Raw genomic sequence first — 17,879 nt, 5'->3', positions numbered from 1 at the left:
TGTGGTCAGTGACAATAGCCCCAGTGTCAATGCTCCTCCTGCAGCAGGGCAACACATACCTCACTTTTACTGGGTCTCTATTTAGCCCTGCTTAGAGGCCTCCTGGGGCCTGGGCCAGTAGGACATTTCAGAAGAGGCAGGATTATCCTGCAATCCCCTCGTTCTTAGTTGATGAACAGTTCTGCAAACGCTGCTACTGTACAAAGCGGGTGAATCAAGTGGCTAATAATTTACAAAGGTCAGACTCCCGTCTGCCTCTCCGCAGAGGCAGTTGTGGGGCAAGCAAATAAATGCAACATTCTCAAAAGAGCATAAATATAGATTTCAGTGGCGTCGAAGCTCAGGGCTTTCTTGGTCCTCCTAGTTTTGGGTATAGATGGTCCTTTTTGTTGTTGTTGTTACCACACCCTTATGTTCTATTAAAGTTAACTTGTATACCTTCTGTGTGACCCCCACCTGGCAATACAGTGCAGCCGCTATTTGCAAAGAGCTGAAGTCTGAATCTTAGCACCTGGTGCAAATCAGGATTTGTGGCTGAAGCCACTAGGCTGAGATTAGAAACAATGGCTTATGGGCATGTATTAAATCATCTCGCTCTCTTCTCCCTCCCCCCCTTTCTGGAGCACAACAATGGATCACATGGATCCTGCTCCGTAAAGTGCCTGGTCCAAAGGAGAATAGTTCCATACCCCTAGACCAGCCCATTCCCCTGGGCCAATCCTTCCTCAAAATTGAAGACTGTCAGTTAAGACTAAAGTTGAATTTGGAGCCACATACTCTGTCTCCAACCTTACATTGCTAGGAAGGTATCAGGCAGGGAGTCCACTACATGTTCTTCAGGAGCACCAGAGAACTACGTTGCCAGTTTATTTGATTGTTCTGAGGTGGGACTCCTGTGACTTTAACTGCTACTTGACAAACAAAAATGTACCAGGTGAAGCTTTTGTTGGTAACGAAATGAAGTGATGGGGCAAAACATCACCAGTTAAATTTCTGTCTGGCAGGCTGCTGTTAAAGACACAGGAGTTCCTGTTTTGTTGTTGTTGTTGTTGTTATGTGCCTTCAAGTCAATTACGACTTATGGCGACCTTATGAATCGGTGACCTCCAAGAGCATCTGTCATGAACCACCCTGTTCAGATCTTGTAAGTTCAGGTCTGTGGCTTCCTTTATGGACTCAATCCATCTCTTGTTTGGCCTTCCTCTTTTTCTACTCCCTTCTGTTTTTCCCAGCATTATGGTCTTTTCCAGTGAATCATGTCTTCTCATGATGTGTCCAAAGTATGATAACCTCAGTTTCATCATTTTAGCTTCTAGTGACAGTTCTGGTTTAATTTGTTCTAACACCCAATTATTTGTCTTTTTCGCAGTCCATGGTATGCACAAAGCTCTCCTCCAACACCACATTTCAAATGAGTTGATTTTTCTCTTATCCACCTTTTTCACTGTCCAGCTTTCACATCCATACATAGAGATCGGAAATACCATGGTCTGAATGATCCTGACTACAGTGTTCAGTGATACATCTTTGCATTTGAGGAACTTTTCTGGTTGTCTCATAGCTACCCTCCCCAGTCCTAGTCTTCTTCTCATTTCTTGACTATTGTCTCCATTTTGGTTAATGATTGTGCCAAGGTATTGATAATCCTTTACAAGTTCAATGTCCTCATTTTCAACTGTAAAGTGACAAAAATCTTCTGTTGTCATTACTTTAGTCTTTTTGACATTCAGCTGTAGTCCTGCTTTTGTGCTTTCTTTAACTTTCATCAGCATTCATTTCAAATCATTACTAGTTTCTGCTAAGAGTTCCTGTTTGAGAGACAGAGAAAAAGTTAGCAACTTTCCAAGGGATTTGTAATGGCCCCCTAGAATAGTATGATTTGGTTTCAGCCAGAAGTGCTAAGGGAGATATTAGAAGAAATTACTTCCAAGCCCCATATCTGTTCTTAGGATAAAAGTGTGCCCTAGCAAAATGGGGGAGGGGGGAGAGAGAGCTGGTCTACCTGTCCTTAATGGCACTTGCTTTTGTTACTCCTCTGAACACCAGTTGCCGAGCTAATTCAAAGCCCAACCCCAGGCTTTTCCCCCTCCCTTGATATTTCTGCCCCTCTGAGTCTCATTGCCCATTGGGCAACTTCCTCTTTGCTCTCCACCCTCTGCATAAATGCCGTTCTTCCTACCTCTTTCAGACAAATGATTTAGTTACTTAGTGGGGGCATCTTTGAAGGCACTGATAAAATAGCAAGTTAATGCCACATGCGTCTGTTTGATAGCTGCCAAGCAGTACTTCTGAAGCTCTAGCAGAAGCTGGAGAAATACTTACGAACCACAAAAATGCTAATCATTCATTCTGGAAAGAAGATTTAGCTCCAAGCCACCAAGGCAGAAAAATAACAGGAGGCTGGTTTTCAGCGTTGCAGAAAAATAGCCCCAGATCTCCAGTGGTCTGGCTAGGTTCAGTGGGTTGATATTTTTCACATGATGTGCATGGAGACAGGGCTATTTGCCTCTGCTGCTGGGGAAAAAAAGCCTTTAAACATGCTCCTCCAAAAACAATCTATTAACATTCTGATGATGCAGGTTCTTTTCAGACCAAACACCAAATGCATAATTTGTAGGGCTGTATCACCCAGTTAAAGGAATCTTAAGTCAATTATTTATGACTTACTACTTGATTAGATTGCTCTGTTAAATTTACACATGGATAAAAACCATAGTTTTGAAGCTAGAAGAAAACTTTGTTTTTTAGATGATGCACACATATTGTTGCTGGCATTACATTAGAAGAGGCATCCCCTCCTCTGTGAGATAGAATACCTCTTTTAAGATGGTTCTTGCCATCTCCAGTTCTTGTATTAAAGATCATCATTTTGATTGATTAAAACTTTTTAATCAGTTAATATTATTGATCAATTAATTAAACAATGGAGCACAAAGACTTCTGCTTTTTATGGGGTAATTTGTTCATTCAAATGTTACAAAGATCAGTGGATTTAACACAAATCATGCAGATGGTTCTTTAGACCTTAACTCCCAGTTACAAATTCTCCATGCAGTCATTTCAGCACTGAGGTGATTTCTTGTGAGCTCATTCATCTGGTGCGAAAGACACAATCTAGAACAGGGATATTTTAAAAATTAATTAAATAAGTTTTTTTATTAAAACAAAATTGGTCCCAAGCCCTTTTCATGTCACTTTGGAGTTGTGGCCACAAAAAGGATAAAGAAAACAACTTAATGAGGAACTTTACTGAAGTGTGTTCAAAACTTCATACACCATGAAAACACTGGCAGTACTCATACTTCCATTACATGAAAGTGTACATGGTATTTATTACTTTGGACTCAACCAGATTTTATTCTGCTTCATTTCTTTGTAGTACTACCCAAAGACACATGTATCCACTTAGGAATACCCCAGGTAATACCCCAGAATGCAATTGCTTCTATCCGGACCAAAGACCACTGGAAATGACTCAGTATTTTGCCAAGTCTGTTCATTTTGCCTATTTGGTTGGAGGACCAGAAAAAGAGAAGTTTAGTGATAGACCTAACACTGTAGAGCTGGAAAAGGTGCAGAAGGAGGGCAACCAAAAAGACATGGAGGCTGAAGCACCTTCCTCCTGAGGCTAAAGCATTTAGGACCTTTCTGCTTAGGAAAAAAAATTATAAGGGAGATGTTATAGAGCAGCGTTGGGAAACCTTTTTGGCCCAATGGGCCAGATCTTTATCTTCCCACCCCTCAGGCCAACTTCGACAGTGAACGGGACCACCACCTCTTAACCAAATAATGTCCTGCCAAAGTTGGCCCAAGGGTGTCATGAGCCCCATGGGGCATTCCTGGAGTGGTCAGGAGGAGAAAGATATAGAATGGTGTCCAGGCGAGGGGCCCAGTAGCTTGCAGCAGCCCCTTCTCCTCCCTTCCATCCCCTTGCACCTGAGCTGCCGCCGCGTGTGCTTCCTCTGGAGGAGGAGGAATTGGAGGCTCAATCCAACTCAGTGTCCAAGGCGGATCTTGAAGAAGTACCACCGCCACTGCCACCCAGGACACGCAGACAAATGTGCAGGCGTGCACTGATAGCCCCAGCTTTTCAACTTAGGAGTGCTCGCTTGCTCATGCAATTCCATTCAGGGAAATCTTTTTCACACAAGTAGAAAGACTGGAAAAATGAGAAACTGAGAGAACCGAAACGGACAGATTTTTCCATCCCTAGGTGTGTGTTGTTCACTCTGCTCACTGGTGTACCATATTCCAGCCTGATATGCAGCCTGCTTTGAGTGCTGCAATAGTGCATCTTTGGTTGTGGAAAGTGTTTCCATTGTCTTCCTCTTCTGGCAAAACAGCTCCTTTCTGGCTTCATTCACATGTTCCAGGATGCTGGTCTTATCATACAGGATAATGGTGAAGCATTCCAACAGTTGGAAATGTTGAGCATCAATCTCTATGTGTGTTATGTGCCTTCCAGTAGATAATGACTTATGGCGACCCTATGAATCAGTGACCTCCAGTAGCATTTGTAGTAAACCACCCTGTTCAGATCTTGTAAGTTCAGATCTGTTGTTTCTTTTATGGAATCGATCCGCTTCTTGTTTGGCCTTCCTCTTTTTCTACTCCCTTCTGTTCTTCCCAGCATTACTGTCTTTTCTAGTGAATCAGGTCTTCTCATTATGTGTCCAAAGTATGATAGCCTCAGTTTCATCATTTTAGCTTCTAGTGATAGTTCTGGTTTAGTTTGATTTAACATCCAATTATTTGTCTTTTTCAAGGTCCATGGTATTTGCAAAGCTCTCCTGCAACAACATACTTCAAATGAGTTGATTGTTCTCTTATCTGCTTTTTTCACAGTCCAGCTTTCACATCCATACATAGAGATCGGAAATACCATGGTTTGAATGATCCTGACTTTGGTATTCAATGATACATCTTTGCCTTTGAGGACCTTTTCTAGATCTCTCATAGCGGCCCTCCCCAGTCCTAGCCTTCTTCTAATTTCTTGACTATTGTCTCAATTTTGGTTAATGACTATGCCAAGATATTGATAATCCTTGACAAGTTCAATATCCTCATTGTTGACTTTAAAATTACATAAGTCTTCTGTTGTCATTACTTCAGTCTTTTTGATGTTCAACTGTAGTCCTTTTGTGCTTTGCTCTTTTACTTTCATATGCATTCGTTTCAAATCAGTGCTAGTTTCTGCTGCTAATATGGTATTGTCTGCATATCTTAAATTATTGATATTTCTCCCTCCAATTTTCACACCTACTTCATCTTGGTCCAATCCCACTTTTATTATGACATGTTCTGCGCATAGATTAAATAAATAGGGTGATAAAATACACCCATGTCTCACACCCCTTCCGATGGGGAACCAATCAGTTTCTCCATGTTTCTGTCCTTACAGTAGCCTCTTGTTGAGAGCTGCACATCAGGACAGTCAGATGTTGTCGCACCCCGATTTCTTTTAAAGCATTACATAGTTTTTCGTGATCTACACAATCAAAGTCTTTGCTATAATCTATAAAGCACAGGGTGATTTTCTTCTGAAATTCCTTAGACCATTCCATTAACCAACGAATGTTTGCAATATGATCTTACTTTTCTAAATCCAGCTTGGACATCTTTTTTTTTGGACAGCTTGGACATGTTTTTATTTTATTTATTTATTTATTTTATTTATTATTTGATTTATATCCCGCCGTTCCTCCCAGCAAGAGGGAATTGTTGTTGTTGTTTAGAATTGTTTGTCACTTGTTATCTGAAGGTCTCCAAGCAACTTACAGCATTGTTGAAAACACAAATAAATATATCACACAATAAAAACAAAACAATAAAACAACAACAACAACAAATGTGAAAAAACTGCAATAAAAATTGAAAATGCCTCTGAGCATATGCAGTGGATTTTTTCTTCTCCACAGAGTAGCCACAATGTGCCTGTTCTCTCTGATACTAGGAAGGTTTCCAGCTCAGGTGGTGCAGCTTCCATGTAGGGTCGAGCTCTGCCAGCCTTCCCTTTATAGGAACTGAGCACAGCTGGGTCTATATAGCATTATCCCCAGCAATCCAAATCAGTCTTTCCAAACTGAGGATTGAGAAAGTGTAGGATTTTGCCCTGGGGCCTTGCACATACCCAAACTCCTAAAGGGACAGAGCGATGGTCTACTTTGTTCCAAGCTGACAAGGCAATAGTGTTGGGAAAATGGAGAGCAAGTTGCCAAAGGAGGGCCCAAAAAGAATAGTGTTGGTTTCAAGTCTAGACAATACCCAGTGTTATTAGAGGGATAATTAAATCCATCCCGTAGGGCAAAGGGAGTGGAAAAAGAGGAAGGCTAAACAAGAGATGGATAGATTCCATAAAGGAAGCCACAGACCTGAACTTACAAGATCTGAACAGAGAGGTTCACAACAGATGCTGTTGGATGTCACTGATTCATAGGGTCGCCATAAGTCGTAATCGAAGGCACATAACATCAACAAAGGGCAAAGGGGGACAGGGTTGGTAACTAGCTCTTTCACTCTAAGTACTTCCTTTGGTTTATTATTTCATTCCTCCATTTGTTACATTGTCTTTGAAGTTCAAAAACTACTTTTGTTTTCTTACCAGGTTTACCCTTTTCTCTTATGATAGTATCACTTTATTTTCTCCCTGGTATTTTGAAAGGAATTTAAATGCAGCTGTTAGTATAAATGTTAGGCTACTGTAATACAAACCTAGTAATAAAGGCTAATTTCTCCTTTATACCCAGCCGGGGAAGTGCAACATGTTGCAATACAATCGTTAGGAAATTGTGCCACACACCTATGCATTACCTGTGACATTGACTGATGAAGCAAATCGCAAGGAGAGAGCTATCACAGGGGTTCCCAAAGTGGTCCACGGACCACCAAGAATCCATGAGCTTTATTCAGGTAGTCTGCGGCTGTAGCACTGCAGGGCGCCTTCGAAGCCAGCAGTCTGCCCAGAAGGTGAGCGGGACAGATTGGAAGTGCTGCGGGGAGGAGGCTCTGCCTTCCTCAGAGGAATAAAGCTGCAGCTGGTGACGAGATGGGGGAAGGTCCAAAGCGGCAGGGGAAGAGGCCAACAAGGCACTTGAAAGGAGTGGGGAGTCAATACATGGGAAAGAAGGAAACAGTGAGAAAGAGGGGAAGAAGCTAAGAGAGAGTGCATGCAAGAGAAAGAGAGTTGTCAGTTTATAGAAAAGGTTTATAGAAAACGTCTAAAAATGGATTTGTGGTTGAAGATGGGAGATTTTGAAAAGAAATTTATAAATGATCAAGAAATAGTGACAATATCTGATCATATTGATTTCTAGTTGTATTTTTGTTGCTTCTTTCATTTCTTTTATTTTATTGTATTGAAATTTGAATACCGTGTAATTGTTTAAAAGTAGTTTAGCCTCTAGCATTACAATGGCTGAACAACAGTCAGAAAATTCATTAAGTGGTCTGCCAAGACCCTCAGCAGTTTTCAGGTTGTCGGGTGGAGGTGGGAGGAGTTTGGGAACCACTGAGCGATCGTCACCTTCAAGTACACGCACTCACTTATTTCTGCCCCAGTTTGGTCTCTAGTTAAACAGGGATTTCTAGAATTTCAAGAACTTCCAAGCTTCCCAAAACTTTTCTGTGCAACAGAAGTCTCAAAATTACCTTTCCCCCCCATTTTGATTCACACCCAGACAATGCCTTTATAGGGATACATATTCTACTGCTGAACAGTGGCTGGCGGGGATGGATCTTTTGTCACTGCTGGACTGTAAGCAAAGATGCACTCAGTCTCACATGGTACAGGTTAGCAGACGTACCGAGCGGCCTGTCCCAACTGCTAATATCATTGCTTTATATTTGTGTCTGCTGGCGGAGCATGGCTGTGCCTGCAGTATGCTGATTTTGACACACATCCCACCTGCTTAGTTATTCAAAGCCCAAAGGCACTGGTGGCTGGTGCCTATTGGGACTGGTAAGGCAGAAGACACAGAGACCAACAGTAAGTGAAGCTAGAGCCAATGACAGGTAGATCCAACTAATTCTAGTTCTGTCCCCATCCTCCTCCCTGTTCTACAAGGGCAACATAAGACTGAAGAGGAGGAAGCTGACTGGCGGTATCGTCCCTGGACAGGTTGTCAGTAAGAAGGCAGGCAGATGGGGGCCGGCTGGGGTCAAACTAATGCTGGTGGGGCTGCCTCATTTGCCCTAATGGACCAGCCTCCACGGCCCAAAGACGGTGGCAGCTGAGGGGTGTAATGTACATATCTGTATGTGTTGCAGCTGCTCACCTAAATCCTCCCTGTATCCCTGTCCTCTTTGTTACCACCCTGAAATACCTTCCATACATCATACCATTAAATATATGTCCTTGTTTATTTCACTGCATACACTTTTTCATGCTTAGGGGAATTTGAAATCCAGAAGCAGATTTTATATCTGCTTTACCTCTCGCCATTTGCTTGCTGCTAGCACATATGACATCTTAGCAGCACTGTAACCATCCAGCTTGCTGAGACCAACAGTATCCCAAACATTCTAGTAACATGCCTCTTCATTCATTCATTCATTCACTGCATTTGTATACTGCCCCATAGCCAAAGCTCTCTGGGCGGTTTACAACAATTAAAAACATTAAAAACAAATATACAAATTTAAAAACACATTTAAAAAAAAGCAATTTAAAAACATGCTAAAATGTCTTGGAGAAGAAGAAAGTCTTGATCTGGCACCGAAAAGACAACAGTGTTGGCACCTGGCGCACCTCGTCAGAAACATCATTCCATAATTTGGGGGCCACCACTGAGAAGGCCCTCTCCCTTGTGGCCAGACCCCCAGCTTCCCTCCGAATAGGCACCCGGAGAAGGGCCTTGGATGTTGAGAGTAGTGTACGGGTGGGTTCGTGTCGGGAGAGGCGTTCCATCAGCTATTGTGGTCCTAAGCCGTGTAAGGCTTTATAGGTTAAAACCAGCACCTTGAATCGAGCTCGGGAACATACAGGCAGCCAATGCAAGCGGGCCAGAATCGGTTTTATATGTTCGAACTATCTGGTCCCTGTTACCAATCTGGCATCTGCATTTTGCACAAGCTGCATTTTCCAAACCGTCTTCAAAGGCAGCCCCACGTAGAGCACATTGCAGTAATCTAACTTGGAGGTTACCAGAGCATGGACAACTGAAGCCAGGTTATCCCTGTCCAGATAGGGGTGTAGCTGGGTCACCAACCAAAGTTGGTAGAAGGCACTCCGTGCCACCGAGGCTACCTGAGCCTCAAGTGACAGAGATGGTTCTAGGAGAACCCCCAAGCTATGAACCTGTTCCTTCAGGGGGAGTGCAACCCCATCCAGAACAGGTTGGACATCCACCATCCGGTCAGAAGAACCACCCACTAGCAGCATCTCAGTCTTGTCTGGATTGAGCCTCAGTTTATTAGTCCTCATCCAGTCCATTGTCACAGCCAGGCACCGGTTCAGCACATTGACAGCCTCATCTGAAGATGAAAAGGAGAAATAGAGCTGCGTGTCATCAGCATACTGATGGCAACGCACTCCAAAGCTCTGGATGACTGCATCCAATGGTTTCATGTAGATGTTTTACAGCATGGGGGACAGAACTGACCCCTGCGGAACCCCATACTGGAGAGTCCAGGGTGCCAAGCAGTGTTCCCCAAGCACCACCTTCTGGAGCCAACCTGCCAAGTAGGAGCGGAACCACAGCCATGCAGTACCTCCCATTCCCAACTCAGCCAGTCTCCCCAGAAGGAAACCATGGTCGATGGTATTGAAAGCCACTGAGAGATCAAGGAGAATTAACAGAGTCACACGGGACGGGGCTATACCTTTTGGGGAGACATCAGCCCCACTGGGCTTTCACCTGCTGCCCGCTACAAAGGAAAAAATATGGAAGGGGGAGTATGTTGACTTATTCTCACTTCTATACAGGGAGCCAGTTAGGAGGGAGAAGGATAACGGCGAAGAGGCAGAACCAGACAAGCCCAAGAGGCGGTGCATAGAGCGCACTTGGGCCAATTGGTTGCCTGCATTTCTGACATACATGGGGGTGGTGATGCAGAAACAGCCACAGAAGGGCCCTATCCTGATTAAATACCTCGATATCGTATATCGGGGCTACTCTGAGTTCCAGGGGGCAGCATGGCTTGCCTATGATGAATCGTTTCGTATGAGGGCGGCCTTTGATACCTCCCTCCCCTGGGACAAAAAGGAAGCAGATCTTTGGCTACAGTTTATGTCTCACTCCAAGCCCATAGCCGGGGATAGAACAGACAGCGGCCACCTCTTCGCCCGCCAGGCAGCAGCAGGTCCTTCCCGCGGGCCCGCGGGGCAGGGGGTTCAACCCCGCCTGCTCTGCTGGGAGTTCAGCTCCCGAGGCCACTGTGGTTGTACCCCCTGCAGGTTCCGACACGAGTGCGCAATCTGCGGGGGTCCGCACTCCTGCGCTGCCTGCCCCAGGGGCCGCCCTTTCAGAGGTGGGAACAGGGACTCAGCCGGCGCAAGGAGACCGGGAGCTGCTAGCGCAGCTCAAGGAAAGGGCCCCCAGTCCAGTTAAACTCCCTGAACTCCAGTACTTGCTCTGCCTTTACCCCCAAGTCCAAGACGCCCAGTTTTTGCTCCAGGGCTTTACAGAGGGTTTTCGGATCCCCTATTCGGGCCCCAGGCACCACTTCATGTCCCGCAACCTCAAATCAGTGGCAGGCATGGAATCAGTCGTGGGAGAGAAAATTGGAAAGGAGGTCATGGCAGGCCGCGTTCTGGGCCCCTTTACGGCACCACCCATCCCTTCACTCAGAGTTTCCCCGCTGGGCCTCGTGCCCAAGAAGGCACCTGGCGAATTTCGCCTTATACACCACCTGTCTTTTCCCCAGGGTGGGTCAGTAAATGACTTCATCCCATCAGACCTCTGCTCTGTCTGCTACACGTCATTTGACTGCGCAGTTCGTATGGTTAGGGACTGCGGGATTGGCGCCCTCATGGGAAAGTGTGACATCAAATCTGCCTTCCGTCTCCTCCCTGTGCACCCACGGGACTTTGAGCTGTTAGGCTTTGCCTTCATGGGCAAATATTATGTGGATAGGGCATTGCCTATGGGCTGCTCCATCTCATGCTCGGTTTTTGAGCGCTTCAGTTCTTTCTTGGAGTGGGCAGTCAGGAGATGGGCAGGCCAGCCATCAGTGGTGCACTATTTGGACGACTTCCTGTTTGCGGGCCCTGCAGACTCGGGCACCTGTCAGGCTCTTATGGAGCAGTTCGCAGGGATGGCCGGGGAACTGGGCGTTCCCCTTGCGGCTGAGAAAACTGAGGGCCCGTCCACCACCCTCACTTTTCTGGGCATAGAGATCGATACAGTGGCCCAATGCTGTAGGCTCCCACAGGATAAGCTGGGGGCCCTTAAGGGGAAAATCTCGGAGGTGGTTGGGGCAAAGAAGGTGACATTGGCCACACTACAACAGTTGGCAGGCCATATGAACTTTGCATGCAGGTTGGTAGCACCCGGGCGCGCATTCCTGCGGCGCGTGTACGATGCCATGGAGGGCCTATCACGCCCCCACCACCACACGCGTGTTACTGCCGCTCTCCGGGAGGACCTGGCAGTTTGGTCCACCTTCCTGCAGGAATTCAATGGGGTCTCCTTATAGAGAAGGGATCGCCTGTTGGAAGCGGAGCTACAGGTGAGCTCCGACGCCTCAGGTTCCTGCGGTTTTGGGGTCATTTTCCATGACTCATGGTGTCATGGCAGCTGGCCACAGAACTGGGCACAGGCTGGCCTGACCAGAGACCTGACCTTTTTGGAGTTCTTCCCCATTGTCGTGGCCGTACACCTTTGGCCCGACAAGCTGGGCAATTCCTCAGTCCACTTTTGGTGTGACAACCTCCCTACGGTGCATGTCATCAACACCCTGTCCTCTAGAAACTCCAACGTTATGCGGCTGGTTCGTGTGTTCGTGCTCCAGTGTCTTCGCTATAATATACAGTTCCTTGCACGCCATGTCCCGGGTATTGATAACAGTATTGCTGATTCTCTATCACGGAACCAGATGGAGAGATTTCACCAGCTGGCGCCCTGGGCAAGGGCTCAGCCGGACGTGGTACCCCCAGCGCTTTGGGAGATTGGAGGACCGAATCAGAATGGGCCATAAGCCTGTCTGTGGCACCCAGCACTTTGGCCAGCTACCAGGGGGCAGGTAGGGACCTGGCAAGCTTCAGGGAGTCCAGAGGCTACACCCAGGAGTGGCGCATCCCCGTGGAGCATCTTATGGAGTTCTGCGTGGAAGGGAAGTGGAGGGGACTTTCAGTCAGGACCATCAGAGGTAAGCTCTCCGGTCTATCCTTCCTAGGGAAAGCACGGGGCTTCCAGGACTACTCTGGTGACTTTAGGGTCCGCCGGATGCTGGAGGGGTGGTCCTGTGAGCGCCCACACACACCTGATGCCTGCGCCCCCTTTTCCCCAGAGCTACTGTTGGGTCTGCAGGGACAGTGGAGGGTTCTATGTTCTTCCCATTTTGAGGCACTGCTATACCATGCTGCGGCCCTCACCTTGTTCTTTGGGGCCTTCCGAATAGGGGAGGTAGTGGCAGGTTCTAAGACGGATGGCTCCCTCCGGGCCCTTCTGGTTTCTGATCTCAGCTGGGAGCCAGAGGGGGTCCGCCTGCGACTCAGGCAGTCAAAGACGGACCAACACCACAAGGGTCGTCTGATTGTGTTATCCCCATGCCAACAGGAGGAACTCTGCCCGGTGAGGGCCCTGCGCATCTTTCTGGCAGCCCGGGGGCTGCAGCCAGGGTACCTATTCAGGCATAGGGACCTCCAGCCCCTTACCAAGTATCAGTTTTGGTCGGTGACAAAGGCAGCACTCCATAGGCTAGGTGTGGATGCCCGCAAGTTCGGGACACACTCCTTCCGGATACGAGCAGCCTCCACGGCCGCCCACCTGGGTTTTTCCAAGGGGCAGCTACAGGCAGTGGGCAGGTGGTCCTCGGATGCATATAAGGCTTATGTTAGACCACTAACAGAGATGCAGGAGGCCAGCAGCTAATGGCAATTGTTGTCGTTTTTGGCAGGCTGCTGGGAAAGATCGGACCAAGTGAGCATCCTCCTCTGTGGTCACAGCATGATTTTCTGGGCAGGCCGCAGGGCGGCGAAGTCCCGCATTGGAATGCAGCTGGGGCTCAGTCAGTGGGCCTCAGTGCGGTGGCTTGGGCGCCGGGGGATGCGTTGGGACGGTCTCCTGCCTACCTTGTTCCAGTCGGCTGTGGACCGGGCGGTGCCCCAGGTGCTGGTCATCCACCTGGGAGGTAATGACTTGGGCCTGTTGAAGGGCAAGGCCCTGATCGAACAGGCATGTAGTGACCTCCAGGCCATTGCGCTGCGCTGGCCGGGGGTGCACTTGGTATGGTCTGACATCCTGCCACGCAGGACATGGAATTGTGCTGGTGACCCACGGGGAATGGGCAGGGCTCGGAAGAAGGTTAATAGACAGATTCAGAGGGCCATCAAGGGCCTGGGGGGTTCTGTCATACACCACCCAGAGATCAAGCACGATAGGCTGGAGTTGTTCAGGCCAGATGGCGTGCACTTGACTGACGTGGGCAATGACATCTTCCTGATGGACCTGCAGAGGGGTGTGCACCAGATTCTTATCGGGTGTGGGGTAAAGGGAGACTAAGCAGAGGCTTGTCCCCCTTTTGTGGCAAGGAAGCGTGGGGGAAAGGTTAAAAGGGAAAGGGCAGCTAGGTGACACCTTTAGGCACCTTTGGGGGTGATTGGCGGTCCGGGAGCCTGCACCTCAGGGCTATACGGCCCGGGAGCAGAACACGGGCCACTTTTGGGGCCAACGTGCCTCATCCGCTCGGAGTTTCAGGGCTCCGGGGGGCGGTGATGCGGGTTGGACCCCCTACACATCTTCAGGGTGTGGCCAGAGCTGGGGCCTGGCACAGGGCAGCCCCAGGCTCAGGCAAGGTTTGGTTGCCCTATAGCTGCAAGCAGGCTTCGCCTGGATCAGCAGAATTCCCCCTCACTTGATTGTCCCTCTGCAGGTTCATTGGTTATAATTGACTCTGTTTTAATAAAGTGGCCCATGATTTAACCCAATGAATGGTGTCTGTGTTTATTTCGGCAATAGGCCGCAACCTCCCTATCTCCTTTTTTGTGTATTGGAATAATCACCGCCTCAAGCCAAGCTGAGGGGATTTTTCCATGCTGATTTATCTGGTTAAAAAGGGATGTGAGTAATGGAGCCCACCAATTAATATTATGTTTTAACATTTCTGGGAGAATTTTATCTATTCCTGGGGCTTTTCCACTTTTGAGTTTGTTGATCTGAGTGACTAACTCTTCTTGCACTACCGGGGGCCAATCAGGTAGGTTGCTTGTCTTTATCAAATTTGAAGTCCAACTTGAATTATTCCTATGTTTTGAGAATTGGAGTGAAAAGTAACGTTCCCAAATTTCAGGTTTGATGTTGCAGTGCAAAGGGGCATATGATCCTAAGGCATTTGTAACTAAGGCCCAGAATAGTTTCGATTCATTATTTAGGGAAGCATTTATTAAGGTCTTCCAGCTTTCCTGTTGGGCCTGTCTTTTTTTAAGGGCAATTAGCTTTTTATAATTCTGCTTTGCGAGATAGTATTCAGGGGGAAGGGATATTGCATTTGATTCTCTATAAGAGTGGTAAATTCTTCTTAGAGTCTGTTTGGAGATCTGGCATTCTCTGTCGAACCACCTTGGAAATTTCAAGCTTTAAAGTGCATTTGCTTCCTGTGTCACATGCAGATAGGTAAAGTTGCCTGTCACTGGGATTAGTATAAAAACAGACTACACTTCCAGCATCATCAACAGTAAATTACCCCTAAATATACCTGGAGAAATTTTCTACTAGCACAAACACCCAGTAAAAGAAACAAGATTAACATCCAAGCATCCTGATAACCACCACTGCCTGGTAAATCAAGGTGCCTCCAAATTGTCACTTTCTGAGACTTCAGATATGTTTCTTTCATTCTAGATTAAATACTGGCTTACACTGGCTAGTGTTTAAACATTCAAACAGTTCTGCTAATGCATTACTTATTCCCAGTTTAGCCAAGAACTCTGAATTCCCTACAAAAGAGGCACTTGTCACCAAAAATAAATGGCATGTCTGCAATAGTTAAAACAATTCTTGGTAAATCCACTGAATAAAGTGATCCATTTGCCAAATAGTTGGGGTTTAAAATTATTTTCAACCAACTGTGTGATTATCTTCTCTGTGACGTCCTTTAAACTAAAGGGGTTCCAAGGTTTTCTCCAAATGTTACACTAGCACACAATGCTATGTGACCATAATTCTAGACATCAGAAGAATGCTCCATATATAGGCCAGGACCATATAATACTTAAAAAAATGTCAAGCAAATCTGAAATTGGGTCAAGAGGAGCCTTTTCAAGATTAGGCCTGGTCACAGGAGATCTTAGAGTTGTTGAGAAGTGATCCTAACAGCATTTCTCCAGGACTATATGAAATCTTGGTCTCTTCCAGATGACTTGTTTATTGATCATTCATCCCAATCTGTTTATGCAGAGTTTGCAGGGAACTTATAGAACATCAGCTATTTATGGAGCATTCATTCTGATTTGTTTGTGGGGAGGTTATGCAACATTTCATCAAGCAATTATTATCTCATGCTTTCCAGCACATTTCCCTGGGACTTTCCTTATTGCAAAAAGTCAAATTTGGGGGAAGTGTGTTTGTTTTGCAAGAGCAAAGTTTGTTTTGCAAGAGCACCAAATCAATTTACTCAATTAAAAAAATATGTAACTTGTCCTTCAGATCCGCCTCCATACCTGAAGACTGGAAAGTGGCCAATGTAACACCAATCTGTAAAAAGGGATCCAGAGGGGATCCCAGAAATTATAGGCCTGTTAGCTTAATGTCTGTCCTGGGAAAACTGGTAGAAAGTATTCTTAAAGACAAATTAACCAAGCATATTGAAAAACATCCTGCTGAAGCAGAGCCAGCATGGCTTCTGCAAGGGAAAGTCCTGTCTCAGTAACCTATTAGAATTCTTTGAGAGTGTCAACAAGCATATAGATAGAGGCGATCCAGTGGACATAGCGCACTTAGACTTTCAAAAAGCTTCTGACAAGGTACCTCCCACCAAAGACTACTGAGTAAGCTCAACAGTCATGGAATAAGAGGAGAGGTCCTTTTGTGGATCAGAAATTGTTTAAGTAGCAGGAAGCAGAAAGTAGGAATAAATGGAGAGTTCTCCTAATGGAGATATGTAAGGTCCACAAAGGATTGGTATTGGGACCTGTGCTTTTTAGCTTGTTTATAAACGATCTAAAGTTAGGGGTGAGCAGTGAGGTGGCCAAGTTTACTGATGATACTAAATTGTTCAGGGTTGTTAGAACAAAAATGGATTGTGAAGAGCTCCACAAGGACCCCTCCAAACTGTCTGAATGGGTGGTAAAATGGCAAATGAAATTTAATGTAAACAAGTGTAAAGTTAAGCATATTGGAGCAAAAAAATCTTAATTTCACATATACACTCATGGAGTCTGAACTGGTGGTGACTGACCAGGAACAAGACCTTGGGGTCAAAGTGGATAGCTCGATGAAGATGTCTGCCCAATGTGCGGCAGCTGTGAAAAAGGTAAATTCCATGCTAGGGATAATTAGGAAAGGTATTGAAAATAAAACTGCAATGGTAAACCCCCTCTGAATACCGCTTACCATGAAAACCCTATTCATAGGGTCGCCATAAGTCGGAATTGACTTGAAGGCAGTACACACACACACATCATAATTCTATTGTATTAATCTATGGAGCAACTGCATTTGGAATACTGTGTACAGTTCTGGTTGCCTCACCTCAAAAGGAATATTGTAGAGTTGGAAAATGTTCAGAAAAGGGCAACCAGAACGATCAATGGGATGGAGCAAGTCCCCTATGGGGAAAGGTTGCAGCATTTGAGGCTTTTTAGTTTAGAGAAAAGGCAAGATAGAGGCGACATAAAATTATGCATGGCATGGGAAAAGTGGATAGAGGAAAAGTTTTTCTCCTCAGATAACACTAGAACTCATGGATGTTCAATGATGCTGAATGTTGAAAGATTCAGGACAGGCAAAAGAAAGTACTTCTTCATGCAGAGCATAGTTAAACTATGGAATTCGCTCCCATAGAAGGCAGTGATGGCCACCAACTTGGATGGCTTTAAAAGATTAGACAAATTCATAGAGGATAAGGCTATGAATGGCTACTAGCCATAATGGCTGTACTCTGCCACCATAGTCAGATGCAATATGCTTCTGAAAACCAATTGCCAGAAGCTGCAGGAGGGGAAAGTGCTCTTGCCCTCAGGTCCTGCTTGTGGGCTTTCCCCAGGCATCTGGTTGGCCACTGTGAGGTCAGAGTGTTGGATTAGTAGTGCCTTTGTCCTGATCCAGCAGGTTTTTCTTATATTCTTAACTTTAGTTGCACAACCTTTAGTTAGCTGTATGGGATTGAATCCCACCCACAAAATAACAACAGTCTGGAACCACCCTTAGAGTGATGCTTTTCTGTGAGCCTCTGCAAAATGCAGGATTTCCACAGATAGAAATGGAAAGATTAGAACAAACCTAAGTAACATGAAAAAAGGCTTTTGTTTTATATTTATTTATATAGATTTATAGGCTGATTGTGCGAACTTTGTTGGAAATTTCACTCTGCTCTATTCTAGGTTTCATATAATGCTAATATCCCATTGAGACTCTTGTTTGAGTCCACAAAACCAGTGAGCTATGGTTTATAAGACTGTTGCTAGGTGTATATCTATAGGTATACATTCCTAGGATTTCAGCATGCCACTTTTGTGTTTAGCAGAAGGAAGTATTGTACTGTACAGTAGAAATTATGTTTTT

At 45.8% G+C, this 17,879-nt stretch overlaps 1 protein-coding gene across 2 annotated transcripts in view; it reads left to right on the top strand.

Annotated features, from left to right (window-relative positions):
* ACSF2 (acyl-CoA synthetase family member 2) overlaps positions 1–17,879 on the top strand; it is a 95,981-nt gene that overhangs the window by 73,525 nt on the left and 4,577 nt on the right. The gene's annotated exons all lie outside the window — the stretch shown is intronic.

This window comes from Rhineura floridana, chromosome 3 (genome assembly GCF_030035675.1).
Source record: "Rhineura floridana isolate rRhiFlo1 chromosome 3, rRhiFlo1.hap2, whole genome shotgun sequence".
NCBI classification, from domain to species: Eukaryota; Metazoa; Chordata; class Lepidosauria; order Squamata; family Rhineuridae; genus Rhineura; species Rhineura floridana.
The sequence above is the reverse complement of the archived record's forward strand: the minus strand, read 5'-3'. Positions and strand labels throughout refer to the sequence as shown.